At 38.8% G+C, this 13047-nt stretch overlaps 1 pseudogene; it reads right to left on the bottom strand.

Annotated features, from left to right (window-relative positions):
- Positions 3603–4713, bottom strand: LOC100628135 (annotated as a pseudogene).

Genomic DNA, 13047 nt, shown 5'->3' with positions numbered 1-13047 from the left:
ATACCACATGAGAGCAATTTGACTATATCTAGTATAATCGAAGATCTCTATTTGCTCAGATATATGCCTTAGAGAATGCTTATAAATACACATAATTAGACATACAACAATTACTTGTAACAGCCAAAATGTATATGCAACATATTAATAGAGGAATGAATAAAAACTGTGGTAGAGTAAATATATAGAGGAGTTAAAATAAACTATTGTAAGTATCAATGTGAATAAACATAGAAAATGTGCTAAATGAAACAAATAAGTTGTGGATTCATAGGATAGGCCAGTGTCTAGGTAAATCTTTTAAAACACCTAACATTATTATTTTTACTTTGGGACAAATACATATGTAGGGAAGTATAAAAATATGGAGAGAAAAAATAGACACCATATTCCAAGCAGGGGAATAAGGAAGGATGAAGGATTTGGGGCGGTTGCAAAGGGAGTTTCAAACATAACTATGATATTCTTTTACTTAAAACAAACATGGTGAGGATGAGATAGAAGTGAGTGTGAACAGCATTCACAGCATACAGTGCAAGTATCACTGTAGGAGTAGAGCGGCTGCTCCATTTTTTGGTTGGCAGTGTCTTTGCATTTTGGAGCCAGGGCAGACAGTGGGGAGGGACAAAGCATCTTTCTACCTTCTTTTCAGCCATCGGGTTTTCTGCAACCCAGTGCCAACACATTCATGGGTCACCAGTTCTATTTCTCAATCCAATTCTAAGGGTTTTGCAAATAGTGGCCATTTTTCCCAGATTTTGGCAATTAGTTGCCAGTTCTAGTTTTCACTGCTATGAGTTTCCATAATTTTCTGGGTGTCTTTTTAAGTATCTGTATGTATTAGTCTGAGTAATACAGCTAGACTATGCTGTCTGTAGTTATAAACACCCAAATCTCAGTGGCTCAATTCAGTGAAGGTTTCTTTCTAGCTCCTGCAGTGTCAATGCAGATATTCTTGGTCAGGAGGCTTTCCTGGGTGGTTCTCTCTCTTTCTCTCCTCCTCCCTTTTTTGGCTGCACCTGCAGCATGTGGAAGTTCCCAGGCTGGGGAACTGGACCCTATGCCACAGCTGTGGTAATGCCGGATCCTTAACCCACTGTGCCACAGTGGTGGTGCCCCCATCATTTTTTTAAGCTTTTGATTTTAATTATTTAGTTAATACTAATCATGTGATAAAAGTCTACATAGTCACCTCCCAAAAGAGCAAGGACCTTGACAATATCCTACAACTTACTATATGGTCTTCTTTCCTATATCCCTTGACTCTAGTCACAAGATAACCATCATCCTGAAACTGCATTGATTATTCCATTGTTTTCCCCTAAAAAATTGACCTTTTATTTTGAGATAAATCTAGATTAACATGCATTTGTAAGAAATAACACAGAATGATCCTGTGTGCTCCTTACGCAGCTTCTCCTAATGGCAACATCTTGAAAAATTATACTACAATATCATAGCCAGGATATTAATTTTGATAGTCAAGATATAGAACATTTCCACTGTTACCAGGATCCATTATATTGCCCTTTTATAGTCATATAAATTTCTCCCTGTCCTCAACTCCTCCTTAATCCTTGGTAACCCACTAGATTGTTCCCTACTTGCATAATTTTGTCATTTCAAGAATGTTATATAAAAGAAACCATTTCCTTTTGGGATAGGGATAGTTTAAAATCAGTATGATTCTTCGGAGATTCATTCGGATTGTTACATGGACCAACAATCCACATGGCTTCCTCTCACACCACCACAGTGGAGAGAGGAAGGAGCATTCTGTTACTGCCTGGTTGGAGGGGAAATCCAGGTTCCCCAAGCTGTCTCCACTGAACCTAGTGGAGGACCTCATTGCCTCATGGTGGAGATGAAAGTTCTGGCTCCCTAGTCTGCTATATTTTGACACCACCCTGATGGGTATTTTGGAGTTCCTGGTTAACAGCTTGTTGGGGGTGGGTGGGGCTGAGGCTGGGTGTGGGGTATGGGAGTATAGGCCAGGAGTGTAGGAGTGTGGGAAAGTAGGGGGTGGAAGTCTATTCTCTTCCCTCAGTTTTTGCTGGCATGGGTTGGAACCCAGTTTTTATGTAGTGTTTTGCTGGAATAGAGCAGTTATCGCCTCCAGGTTTTATGTCTTGTTAAATTGCCCCCTTCCAGGTTCCCTGACTAGAGAGGGTAAGCTTTTGTTCTGGCTTTTTAACTCTGTGTCCATTAGTGTTTCTATGATGGTTTCTATGGTGTTGCTTATTTCTTCAGCTTTAAGTCTGATATATATAAAGCAAAAAGAAAATCCAGTGAACTCTCCAGCATATCCTTCCTTGAATCCCAACATCCCTAGATGTTCTGCCTTTCCTCCATCTTTTGGGTCTTCTGACATTTGCATGTATGTATTTATGTAGGTATGTATGAGTTTATTTAAAACTGAGTTATAACTGACATTAATTTCAGGTGTACAACACAATGACTCCATATTTGGATATATTGTGAAAGGGTCACCACTGTAAGTCTAGTTAACATGCATCACCATAGTCACAAAGTTTTTTTTTTTCTTGTGATGAGGACTTTTTAAGATCTACTCTTAGCCACTTTCAAATATGCAATACAGTATTATTGACTATATTCACTGTGCTGCACAACACGCTGTACAGACCTCAGCAACCTGTACTTGAACCCCCATAGTGAGAAGATCTATGAGAACAAAGACCAGCGACTCTGGAACCCCAACATCCTCCTCAAGAGGGAAGTTACTCTACCTTGTGGTGAAGTGGTGATGGCAGGAGACGGCCATGTCTCAGCTCCCAGGGGGAGAAAGAGTGAAAGAAAGCCAGCAGGCGCGGGAAGAGCTGGTGAACCGCAATTTCAACGCTGAGGAGCCCTGGTGCCGGCTGCGGTATAACAAGAAGGCTTCCAAGGGCCCCGCCCGCCCTTCCATCAGATCCAGGCCAACATAGGGCACCTGTGATGAGTACGCAGGTGGAAGAAGTCGAACACTTGGGTTACTTCTTTGAGCAGAGTCAGCTCTGTGCCGGAGGAAGCGGGGCCCTTGGGGAACAACGTAAGCAGGCTTGGAACGGCCGCCAGGTTCTCCAGGCGGGGAGCGGAAACCCCTTGGGCACGCATGCGCACAGAGCGAGGAGCGAGGCAGTTAACGCGGGGTGGTCTTGATGCGCCTGGGAGTGGTCTGACGGCCTCGCGTTCTTGTCCCTGAGCATTCCAGCACCTGGATGCGTCCAGCTGTGTCCCCGCTTTGCAGGCCCGCGTCTCTGGCCCAGCCGCCGGCACTCTTCCTACTTCGGCTGCAGCCGCTCCGGAGCTCTGCGCCAGCCAGAGACAGGCCTTGGATAGGCCTTGCCCGGGATCCTACCTGGGAGCTGCTGCGTGGGAACACAAGGCCCAAGGAGGCCAAGTCCTCCGCACAAGTGGCCTTGTCATCTTTGAGACTGGACTCATTGGTGTTCAGGATATGAATCCCTTTTCTGGCTGCCTACCCAGTGTGCCTGGCCCTCGGGCATCACTCAGAGGCTCTGTCACGCTGTAACGTGTGGACCTGTTGATCCCTGGCCACAGGTAAGTGTGTGACCAAACTGGACTTGGGGCCACCACGGGGCCTACCTCTTCCTGACCCTACCCTTTCTCGTGGGCTTCTCTGCCTCAGCACACTTAAAGGATTGGGGTGAGAGGCGGCCGGACCATGGGCCCTGCCCCTGCCTACATGTACCACCGCCCTGCTCCAGGATTCCACCCCTACTGTGGGCCTCAGCTGGCTGCTGGGTATAGACAGGGTATCTGGCCAGCCAGCAGAGGCAAAAGAAAGGCCTCCATGCCCAGCGTCCCACAAGATGTGGACACACCTGCAAACCAGCCTGAGGAGTTAAGTGGCTAATGAGTTACGTGTTTCCAATTACAGAGAAAGGAACCCCACTCTGCAAGCTTTGATTGTTTCATCTCTACACCTGGCAACCTCCACTAACTTTTTACCACCATTCCTCCACATCGCCCATCAAAAGTGTTTCAGAGGTGTCTCCACAGTAGCCATTGTTATAGTCAATGACATCAAAGTTGGTAATATCCCCAATCCTGAAGAAGTTGACTGTCAGGAATACCATGACCTAGCTCATTGTTTACCGAGGCATAAAGAGATTTTAGAAAACCTCAGCCTAGAGGGGTAGGGTAGGCATTCATGGCTGATGATTGCCTGATGAACAAGGTTATCGCTGTCTTCAGTTTTCATATCAGGCTTTAAGCTCTTCTCAGCCAGGAGGAGAACATGATGAGGCCAGTTGAGGAGCCTGACAAAGCCCTTAAAACTCATTTTCATTCTTAAGTTCTATGCTGTCAGGTACAATGCCTGTCATCACATGGTTTGCCTTCCTTATGTACTTGGGGACAGATGAGCTGAAGAAACTGTATCCCACAAAACTATACTCTGTGAAATATATCTTTGTCTCGAAAAAAGTAAATTTCATTATTGACTGCCTGACTTATTGTGTAAGTAGATATGATTGAGCAGTAAAGAGAAAATTCTATGCCAGTCTTTGTGGGATGAGCAGGTGGATGCCACTGGGTGATGCCATGTTGGCTCTGGTCACTAACACACCAGGCCTATTCAGGCTGGGAAGTGGGTGAAATGGGTGAAAGGATCAAAAGGTACAAACTTCCAGTTATAAAATAAATGTCATGGGGATGTAATATACACCAAGTTGTTATTCATATGTTATATCCAAGGTTTGTAGTTGTACTTAGTGGGAAGATTTGGTAAAAATACATCTATTTTTCTGGAAGTGAAAGCTGCTTTCCTCTTTATATAGATGATTTGTATATCTACTTATTCCTATTTAGATTTTATTTAACTTATTTTTAACTCTACAGAAAGAGTCTCATGCCAAACCTGTCCTTTAGGGAGTTTTTTTCATTAACATCTTATTGTTAGGAGTCATCCATAGGCGGCATATTGTTGTGTGGTTTATGAGTTCTGAATGCTGTGTATATATACTATGGTATATTCATCCATTTGCCTTTGGATGGATATTTGTGATGCTTCCAGGTTTTTACTAATGTAATTAATGCTGGTGTGAATAATCTTTTAAATACATCTCTTACATGTGCTAGAGTTTCTCTTGAAATATACCTAGGAGTAGAATTGCTAGGCTACAGATTATGTGAAATTTCAACTGTAGAAGATTGTGCTAAATTCTTTTTTAAAGTGGTTGCACTAATTTATGTTATACTAACAATGTGTTAGAGATTCTACAGAATCTTACTGAGCTGCCAGCCTGAAAACTTTCTCCAGGCATTAAGCTGGGGTAATAATGGGGCTCCCCTCAAATTTTCCCCTCTCAGGCATGACTCACTGTCAACTGTTGCCTAATGACCAATGTATAAAAATTAGTGTTCCATATATTTGGCTGTTTTTTGTTGTTTTTGGCAGATGAATCAGTTTGGTTCCTGATTCTCCACCTTGTTTTAAAGTAGAAGTCTTTCGTAATCAACTTAGCCCCTATTTTTTCTGTAGTAATTGTCTCAGTTTTTATTATAAAATCACTTGCGTTTTCTCTCTACTTGTCTTGATTAATTTTGCTTAGTTGATTTTGTTAGCTTTCCAAATAGCAAATTTCTGACTTTGTTAATCGTCTCTATTTTATCTTTGTTTTCTTTTGTCCCTTATCTTGTATTTTCTTTAGTTTTATCTTGTTTTATTCTTACCTCTTAACTTGGACAATTAATTTGTTAATTTTGGGGCTTTTTTCCCCCCCCTTAACATTCATATTTAAGGCTATAAATTTCCCTCAGATCACTGCTTTTGCTGTAACACATAAATTTTGATAAAACAGTTTTAAAAGTTTTAAATCAGTTGTAGGTATTTTAAAGTTCTCATTATGATTTCATTTTAACCTATGAGTTATATTCCAGTATTAAAAAAAAATCTCGGAGTTCCCGTCGTGGCGCAGTGGTTAACGAATCCGACTAGGAACCATGAGGTTGCGGGTTCGGTCCCTGCCCCTGCTCAGTGGGTTAACGATCCGGCGTTGCCGTGAGCTGTGGTGTAGGTTGCAGACGCGGCTCGGATCCCGCGTTGCTGTGGCTCTGGTGTAGGCCGGTGGCTACAGCTCCGATTCAACTCCTAGCCTGGGAACCTCCATATGCCACGGGAGTGGCCCAAGAAATAGCAACAACAACAACAACAACAACAAAAAAAGACAAAAAAAAAAAAAAAAAAAAAAAAAAAAAAAAAAAAAATCTCAAATAAGCAGGGATCAAAAATTTATATTTGTATTAATATTTTAGTTGCATACTTATTTTTGTAAAATTGTTGAGGCTTTCTTTATGACCTAATTCATGATAAGTTTTTATAAATAGTCATCTAGACTTTGAACGGTATCTTGATTCTAATTGTCAGATGTGGATTTCATTGTATATTCATTAAGTTTCCTAGTTCTGTCGTTAAGATCCTGTATATCCTTGCCGATTTTTTGTCTGTCTGACTTCTCAAGTACTGAGAGGGCTGTGTTAAAATTTCTCACTATGCTAATGGATTTATTACTCTCTCCCTGTAGTTCCAATGAAAATTACTTCATTTGCCTTAAGCAATTTTATTAGTAATTGTGTATTTAAAATTACTTCATCTTGGGGAATTGAATTAAGCAGTGAATTGAATTATCTGTCCCCAATAATACGTTTCACTTTAACATTTATTTTATCTGTTATTAGTATATCTATGGCAACTTTCTTTTAATTGTATTTACTTCACATTTCATTTTCTATTCTTTTACTTTTAACCTTTAATCTTTTATTATGCTTTAGGTATATGTTTTGTAAATAGCATATTTTATATTTTATAAAATCCAAACTGTGACTTTTGTCTTTTAAAGTTTCAGTTTATGTTTATATCTGCTAATTATAAATATACATGGACCAGTTTTATTTATTTTTTAAAGCCATTTATTAATTATAATTATTATTTTTTAATAGTTATTTTCCAAATATAATTTTTTTTCCTACTGTACAGCATGGCGACCCAGTTATACATACATGTACACATTCTATTTTTGCATGTTATCATGCTCCATCATAAGTGACTAGACATAGTTCCCAGTGCTACACAGCAGGATCTCATTGCTAATCCATTCCAAAGGCAATAGTCTGCATCTATTAACCCCAAGTTCCCCAACCAATCCACTCCCTCCCCCTCCCCCTTGGCAACCACAAGTCTATTCTCCAAGTCCTTGATTTTCTTTTCTGTGGAATGGTTCATTTGTGATTTATATTAGATTCCAGATATAAGTGATATTATATGGTATTTGTCTTTCTCTTTCTGAGTTAATTCTCTCAGTATGAGAGTCTCTAGTTCCATCCATGTTGCTGCAAATGGCATTATTTCATTCTTTTTTATGGCTGAATAGTATTCCGTTGTGTATATATAACACATCTTCCTAATCCAATCGTCTGTCAATGGACATTTGGGTTGTTTCCATGTCTTAGCTGTTGTGAATAGTGCTGCAATGAACATGCAGGTGCATGTGTCTATTTTAAGGAGAGTTTTGTCCAGATATATGCCCAAGAGTGGGATTGCTGGGTCATATGGTAGTTCTTTGTAGAGATTTCTAAGGTACCTCCATACTGATCTCCATAGTGGTTGTACCAGCTTATATTCCCACCAACAGTGCAGGAGGGTTCCCTTTTCTCCACACCCCCTCCAGCATTTGTTATTTGTGGAACTTATTAATGATGGCCATTCTGACTGGTATGAGGTTTCAGCAAGCATTGCTGGGAAACCTGGACAGCTGCATGCAAATCAATGAAACTCGGACACACCTTCACACCACACTCGAAAATAAATGCAAAATGACTTAAAGACTTAAATATAAGACAAGATACCATCAAACTCCTGGAAGAGAACATAGGTAAAACATTCTCTGACATCAATCTTATGAATATTTTCTGAGGCCAGTCTCCCAAAACAACAGAAATAAAAGCAAAAATAAACCAATGCGACCTAATCAAACTGACAAGCTTTTGCACAGCAAAGGAAACCAAAAAGAAAACAAAAAAGTCAACTTACAGAATTGGAGAAAATAGTTTCAGATGATGCAACTGACAAGAGCTTAATCTCTAGAATATAGGAGCAATTTATACAACTCAACAACAAAAAAGCCAACAACCCAATTGAAAAATGGGCAAAAGACCTAAATAGACACTTTTCTAAGGTAGGTGTACAGATGGCTAACAAGCACCAGAAAAAATGCTCAACATCACTGATTATTAGAGAAATGGACCAATTTTAAATATCTCAACTTATTATTTGTTTTTTTCCCTATTTCTCTTTCTGTTCACCCATTTCTTCTCCCTCTCTCCTTTAAATTGATAGCTATATCTACTCAAAATGCTATTCTAGGAGTTGTTACTGATCCACAATGAGGTAAGTACCTCATGATACAATGTACATTAAATCACTGCTGCCTTCATTGAGGAGTTTATAAAAGTCATATCTGCTCAACTAAGCATTGGTTGGTGACATGGATAATATGCACGCTGGTGCAAAATCCTTCTCTTATCAAAAATAGATACAAACACACCGACTTGGTGGACTACATTTTGAGGAATATTGTTTAGTGTGTTTTCACATCCCTTATGAGATCCCAACTTTCAACATACTTATAGTATCTAAGCTTTTAAATAGGGGTTATTATGAATGTTTTCTTTTTTTACTTTTACAATAGAGTTCTTTCTTGCCATTTCTTTAAGATAGCAACCAACTTTAAGATAACAACCAAGATACTGGATCCCTTTTATTCATATATTACAGCATCTCTTGTATTTGTTTATTTTCTTATTTGAGAATGTCCTCACCCTGTTTTCAACATGGAGCCTTGCATGACAAACCTTCTGAAGCCTTATATGCCTGCCAGTATGTTTATCAAGTCTTTATATTTGACTGATATAGGGCTGGATATAAAATTCTAAGTTGTTTTCCTTCAATACTTTGGAAATTCTTCTTCCATAATCTTCTTGTAGTCAGTGTTGCCTTTGAATAATTTGATTCTTATTCCTTTGATGTGGATATGCTTTTTCTTTTAGTTAGCTTTTAGAATTTTTCTCCTTGTCTTTCTTATCCTTAAATTTTAGTATGATGTGTAGATTTTTCTTTCTCCTCTTTGGCACTCTTTTAAAAATCTGGAGATTTATATACATTATTTCTTCAAATATTTACTCCTGTTTAAAAATTTTTTTTCTTTCTGTGATTTATATTATTTGGATTTTAGCACCTCTGTTTCTATTCTTTATTGACTTTTATACTTCTTATTTATTTGTCTTTTCTCAACATGGTCCTTTTAAAAATGTATCTTTATCTTTCTGTTCATTGTTTCAACTATTGTAAAATATCTGACTTTTTTTAATTTTAATTTTTTAATTTTTTTAAATTTATTTTTAAATTTATTTTTTATTGTTATTTCCACAATACATTTTTTTCTACTGTACATCTTGGTGACCCAGTTACACATACATGTATACATTCCTTTTTTCTCCCATTAAAAAGAACAAAATAATGCTATTTGCAGCAACATGGATGGAACTAGAGACTCTCATACTGAGTGAAATAAGTCAGAAAGAGAAAGACAAATACCATATGATATCACTTATATCTGGAATCTAATATAAGTCACAAATGAACCTTTCCACAGAAAAGAAAAGCATGGACTTGGCGAATAGACTTGTGGTTGACAAGTGGGAGGGGGAAGGAGTGGGATGGATTGGGAGCTTGGTGTTAATAGATGAAAACTATTGCCTTTGGAATGGATTAGCAATGAGATCCTGCTGTGTAGCATTGGGAACTGTGTCTAGTCACTTATGATGGAGCATGATAATGTGAGAAAAAAGAATGTACACATGCCACTCACTTTAGATAGGGAGCTTCCTTATACATAACAACTTCCCAAAGTCATTACCTTATTTTTTTATACCATATCACAGTGCATTCTGCCATTGATATTCCTTTTCTTTCTTCCTTCCTTCCTTCCTTCCTTCCTTCCTTTTGAGATCACTTGTTTTTGTTTTCTTCTTATGGCAGCACCTGTGGCATATGGAAGTTTCCAGACCAGGGGATGAAACAGAGCTGCAACTGGGGCCTACGCCATAGCACAGTAACATCAGATCCAAGCCGCATCTGCCACCTACATCAGATCCTGAACCTGTCGAGTGAGGCCGTGGATTGAACTCCCATCCTCATAGAGACAACATGGAGTCCTTAACCCACTGAAGCACAGAGGGAACTCCTAAGATCACTTGGATCAAGTCTGAGTTGCTGTAGTTGTGGGATAGGTATTCTTTGTCCTAAGACTACCTTTTCTGGTTTATACTGGGCTGCCTCTGGTGTTAGCTGAAGCTTCTCCTCTCTCACAGTAACTTAGAACAGCCCTGTCTTCATTTCAAGGATTTCTCATATCTTTCTTGATGTCTTTGTTTGATCTTAGATGTGAGAATTAATAACAGTGCCTATTCACCTTCCTAGTAGGATCTGGAAATAGTTCCAGTACCCTTTGCTACTGTTTTAGGGATCAGTGTTTTTTGTTTTTTGCTTTTTTTTTTTCTAGCACAAAGTAATATAGAGTGTTTAGAATATAAATATAAATGTAGAATATGAAATACTACACCCAGTCTCTTTATTTGTGTTCCATTTTTAATCTTTAGCCACGTACAATCACTTTTTTTTTTTTTTTTTTTTTTTTGCTTTTTAAGGCTGCATCTGCGACATATGGAAGTTCCCAAGCTAGGGACTGAATTGGAGCTGTAGCTGCGGGTCTATGCCCCAGCCACAGCAATTCAGGATCCAAGCTGTGTCTGTGACCTACACCACAGCTCATGGCAATGCCTGATCCTTAACCCATTGAGTGAGACCAGGATTGAAACCTCGTCCTAATGGGATACTAGTCAGGTTTGTTACTGCTGAACCATGACAGGAACGCCCACATTTTTTTTTTTTTTTTTTAATGTTGCAAGCTTTTTCACCTTTCATTATTTTACTTCTTTTGGTTTGTTCTTTTTATTTTAACGGCTCTGAAGTTTATTATTTTTCATATGTTGCATAATATTCTAAAAAAACCACATATTAAAATTTATCAAAGCTCTTTTATGTTTAGGTTCTTTTTACTTCTTACTCCTAGAGATGAGTATAACATCTTTAAAAAATGTATCTTTTTCTTTTGATTTACTGGTTTAAATTTATTTTAAGAATGAGATTACAAGGTCCATGGATGTAAAAACTTTATGGCTCTTGATAAGTATTGCCAAATTGCCCTTCAAAGAATGATACTACTCTCTGAATGGTTTTCTATACACTTATTCTGATGTATACTTAATTGCATATGCACAAACTTGTTGTATATCACTTAAGACAAATCCTTTTCTGTCTTTTTACACTACTGATTACATTTTTTAAGGATACATTAAATTAAAATGGTGATAGACCATCTTCTTTTTTTTTTTTTTAAACCACTATTACTTCCAAATAGCCCTGTAAAATCCTCTTAGGTCTAATTCTAATTCTAATTTTAATTCTAATTTAAGTAATTAGGAATATAAATATAAATTAAGACAATGGGTGACACTTACTCCCTCAGATTCTAGCAATATGGAGAGCATGTATTACTTACATGGTTTGAAGTCTTAGGTGTCCTAGAAAGTTACAGAATATTTTTTGAAATTAGTGTTACTTCCAGAAGTTGTCTAAAAATGTGGCCTTCCCCCTTTGTTTGGAATCATGTAAGTCCTAGGGTTTTATATCATGCAAGAAAGGTATGGTGATTGAAAAGGACAGCTAGGAGTTCCCGTTGTGGTCCAGTGGTTAATGAATCTGACCAGGAACCATGAGGTTGCAGGTTTAATCCCTGGCCTTGCTCAGTGGGTTAAGGATCCGGCGTTGTCATGAGCTGTGGTGTAGGTCACAGATGCAGCTCAGATCCCACGTTGCTGTGGCTCAGACATAGGCCGGTGGCTACAGCTCCAATTAGACTACTAGCCATGGGAGTGGCCCTAGAAAAGGCAAAAAGACCAAAAAAAAAAAAAAAAAAAAAAAAAGGACAGCTATAAGGCTTCTTTTCCTAATGTCTGGTGCTCAAATTAGATATAATTTGATCTAGAAAAATGCAAAAAGGCAACATTTCTTACATATTGAAGGCTTACTATTCATACCTGCTATTATCTGTAAACAAAGACTCTGAACATATTGCTCAGTATAATTTATAAGCTCCATGAATAATTATGGTTAATATGCACCAAACACTGTTTTAGATATTATATGTTTAATCCTCTCATTAGTTTTTGCTGCATAAGAATGTCCAAATCTTGAGGATTTGTAATAATAAACATTCTTTTTTTTTACCCTTACAGGCCTGTGGGTTGTCTGTGGCTCAGTGGGGCTCAAGAATTGGCTATCCTTGGCTCCACGCTGTGGGTTGGGTTCCCGTCTGCTTCTCCAATGCCAACGGCTCTCTGGGGCATGCTCGTCTTATTGCAAACCACAGAAATGTAAGTCAGCAGGCCAAACCGCTCAAGTATATTTAAAACTTCTGCTTGCATCACATCTGCTAAAATTCTATCATCCCACGCAAATCACATGACCAAGCTCAGCTGCAGTAGCATGGGATATATACTCTACCTGCAGTGGGAGGCACTGAAAAGTCACATGGCAAGGAGTATTGATGTGTAACATTAAGAAGTGGTAAGGAATCAAGAATAATAATCCCATATATCATCATCCTCAAAGCCACTGTGCAGATTGTCTACTGTTTTCTTACCATCATACCCATCCCTTATACTGTATTAAAGGTGCTGATTACACTGCATTTAGGTGGGGGGGGGGAGAGCATAGTATATTGGTCAGCTTGGGCTGTCATAACAAAGTACCAGAGACTGGCTGGCTTAAATGATATGTATTTCTCACAGTTCCAGAGGCTGGGAACCTGAGATTTAGGGTGCCAGCATGGTTGGTTTCTGGTGAGGGCTCTCTGGCTTGCTTGCTGCCTTCTTGCTGTGCCAGAATGTGCTAGGGAGAGAGAA

This window comes from Sus scrofa, chromosome 13 (genome assembly GCF_000003025.6).
Source record: "Sus scrofa isolate TJ Tabasco breed Duroc chromosome 13, Sscrofa11.1, whole genome shotgun sequence".
NCBI lineage: Eukaryota > Metazoa > Chordata > Mammalia > Artiodactyla > Suidae > Sus > Sus scrofa.
This window is presented reverse-complemented; position numbering and strand designations above follow the sequence as displayed.